This window comes from Dromiciops gliroides, chromosome 1, assembly GCF_019393635.1.
Source record: "Dromiciops gliroides isolate mDroGli1 chromosome 1, mDroGli1.pri, whole genome shotgun sequence".
NCBI classification, from domain to species: domain Eukaryota; kingdom Metazoa; phylum Chordata; class Mammalia; order Microbiotheria; family Microbiotheriidae; genus Dromiciops; species Dromiciops gliroides.
In genome coordinates, this window is record NC_057861.1 from 720,056,197 (window position 1) to 720,059,857 (window position 3,661).

Here is a 3,661-nt window from a genome sequence, read left to right on the forward strand (position 1 = left end):
TGTATATCTTGCCACTGGACCCAGATGGCTCTGGAGGAGAAAGTGAGGCTGGTTACTTTGCACAGCCCTCCCTCTTAAATTCAATTAACTGCAAATTATGACAACACCTCCTAATGTCATGTTTCTCTTAGAGAACTAAAAAACAAGAAAAATAGTCCTTCACTTATTCTCTATTGCATACAAAAGCCAGCATTAAAATGAAGACTATTCACTGACCCCTATTAAGAGGTTTGACACTGAAATCCAACTCTAGGATGATGTCCATTATACTCACATGAAAAAGTTCTCAAATCATTGTGTAAATATAGTATTCTCTTTCTGATCTAAAACAAGGACAATATCTCCTGGAATGTTATCTTCTGACAGTCTTGTATGCCCATGTCAATATAGACCTCCAGAATCTTCTCTCAAACAATTTTCTTTCCATTACAACTTGTGCATCTATCTTTAGAGCTGATTCCTTCCCCATGCCCTTCACACTCCATGCAAATTGATTAAATTTGCCGAACCATTCCAAGTCCTATCTGAATTCTTATTTGCATTCCAGTACCTCTGCAACTGGGATAGCATTCAACAGCTTCTTTCTTACCACTCTGTCCTTCACATTTATCACAAATTACATTGTTTTACAAAGCAAGTTTTCTCATTGCACCAATATATGCATTTTCTAAGATCACTAACAATGGATGGACAACATTTTTGCCTCTCTGTTCCCTTTGCATTATTCCACCTCCTCAAATATATAAAAATAGTTATTGGTAGATCAGTCTATCTATTTATCTATTATCTACCATCTATCTATCTATCTATCTATCTATCTATCTATCTATCTATCTATCTATCTATCTATCTATCTATCTATCTATCTATCTATTACAACTATGATAACTATCTATCTGTCAAACAATCCCCCGGAGAACCAAAGCCACCATTAGTACCACCCTCTTGGAAACGTGTTCACCTTTGTTATATAAGTCTCTTTTCTTTGCATCAGAAAGCACTTCCTAAGCTTGAGAAATCTGAACTTTTCTCCATCATTTGGATTCTTTTCTGGGTGATATTTCAAGGCTAGTTTTCTATATGCCTTTTTTACTTCCTCCTGGGAGGCATTGGGTTTTACCCCAGAAACATTTTAATATGTCATTTCTTTCAATATTTTTTTAATAGTCAGAGAGTGACACTTGTGGTTTGCTGTATGTTGAAATACTCATATCTGGGCTGGGGTGAAAGTGGACTGCCAGTTGGAATATTGGGGGATTGAGTGGAAGTGATATTGGGGGGTGGGGCACTAGTTCTTGTTCATGGAACCTGGGCAGCTTCATTCTTTGCCCTCACCTTCTTGCAGAGCTTTCTGGAAAGTTCCAACAAATGTCCTTTGAAAAGTTTATTAAGGGGCAGCTAGGTGGCACAGTGGATGGAGCACTGGACCTGGATTCAGGAGTACCTGAGTTCAAATCCGGCTTCAGACACTTGGCACTTACTAGCTGTGTGACCCTAGGCAAGTCACTTAACCCCAATTGCCTCACTAAAAAAAAAAAAAAGTTAATTAATGGGAGCAGCTAGGTGGCACAGTGGATAGAGCACCAGCCCTGGATTCAGGAGGACCTGAGTTCAAATCTGGACTCAGACACTTAGCACTTACTAACTGTGTGACCCCCATTGCATCACCAAAAAATATTAATTAATAGTAATTTGTTAAATGGAGCTGAAGTAATAGTATCTCACTTCTTAGAGTAGGGAAAATACCCAAAGGGAGCTCAAGACATTGTCATTAAAGAAAAAACAACACCTCACATTCATGATACAGTAGAACCCTATGTAGTAGACAGAAACAGCTTACCTATTTGCAAGAAAACATATCAAAGCATACATGCAAAAAGGAAATGTATATTATCAGTGGTGATTCATGTATTGTGCAGATGAGAGAATTTGTATAGATAAATATATTACAAAAAATGCAAAGTAGCTGTGAGTGCCAATCCATCCACATTACTGGAAGGGTAACCAAACAACTGACCTAGCGATGTTAAGTAAGTGTGACCCTAGGCAAGTCATTTAACCCCAATCACCTTAAACATCTGGGGATGTCTCCAGTCATCTTGATGTATATCTTGCCATTGGACCCAGAGTGACATTGTCAACCTTGCACAGCCCTCCACTTAAATCTAATTCAGTGCAAGTAATGAGATCAACTCTTCAATGTCATGGTTCACTTCAGGGATGAAGGACAAACAACAACAAGTCCCATTATCTTTGGATAGGATATCCAAGGTTTGAATGAAAGCAACATAAAAATATGAGTTACAAGTAAAATTTAAAGGAAATTTAATTTAGGCAAAACTTAAAAAGCAAAGGTTTTAGTTTGTTTTCTTTTAGTCACTCAAAATTACTATCTTTTCCTATAGAAGGAATTTGGGGCTGAGTTTGGCTCATGTGGTCTTTCAGTGATTCATATTTCATAATGGAGTGAAATGAGATCTGCACAGACATTCAGTCAAAACTTAAAAAAAGACATTTACTAAGCCATGAAAGGAGAAGAATATTCAACAAGCATATGCATTGAATATATCCCTAAGCTGAATCAGGTGAGCAAACTTCCCTTATCTTATTTTCCTATTTTACTTTGCCAGGGAAAATCAGGGCACATTTGGAGGCAGGTGTAGTTCTTTTACATCAAGGGATAAGGAAGTGATATTATCATTTTGACCAGTTGGTACACCAACCCTTTCAAGTAAACAGGATGTTTTAATACTTTTAAAAATAAAAATTAATCAAACTTGTATGGGGGAAGTATGAAGGCATTGATCTAACCATGTACATACAGACATGCATATGCATGTATATATACACATATAACATATTCTACATACAATTATTCATCTTATATTCTATTTAACAGAATCCATATAACATTAAGGGAGCCATAAGTGTACAGAATGGATAATAATATCTGCTCATCAAATTCATGAAAGTTAGACTCTGTGAGATTTAAAATTGGATACTAGAGCATTAACCTCCCCTTTTTAACCTTTCCCTTATTTATCTCCCAGACTAGTAAATGGCAGAAGCCTCTGATCTCTATTTAGAGCTTTTATTGTTTGGAAATTACAAGGTGATGTTGATTAGAGAGACAGGAAAGTAGAAATGCAAAACAGTCTTAAGTCTAAGCTTAGTCTATATTCCGTATAAAACTCACCAAAAAACCAAGGCCATCTTTGGGGGGGAGAGCTACGTCAAGCACATGCTGGTACGGCGAACCGGGCCGAGTCCAACCTCCGTCTGCGTCTCTGTGTGCAGCACCAGTCATCGGACAAGGAGAGCCGACCAAAGACCTCACTTCCATTCTCTCCTTGTCTTTTAAGCTCTCACCCCGGAAGTGGAGTGCCTAGCAGATGGAGGTGGAGTGCATGGCCATTCGTCACGGCCTCTCCCCGAAAGGGTAGTCCTTCAAAAACTGGCATCTTTTTACCACAACACCTAAGACTGTCTTAAAAACATTTATAAATTTGAAACACAAAGAATAAGGTGCTAACAAATTGATATTAGAAATTGGCATAGTCTCAGGGGGCAGAGCAAAGATGGTGAGGAGAAGCCAGGAAGTTGCCTGAGTTCTTCTGTGTTTACCTCAAAAACAACATTAAATCAAGCCTCTAAATGGACT

At 38.0% G+C, this 3,661-nt stretch overlaps 1 pseudogene; it reads right to left on the reverse strand.

Annotated features, from left to right (window-relative positions):
- Positions 1-291: 291 nt before the first annotated feature.
- On the reverse strand, positions 292-3,307 carry LOC122753878 (annotated as a pseudogene).
- Between the last annotated feature and the right edge of the window lie 354 nt (positions 3,308-3,661).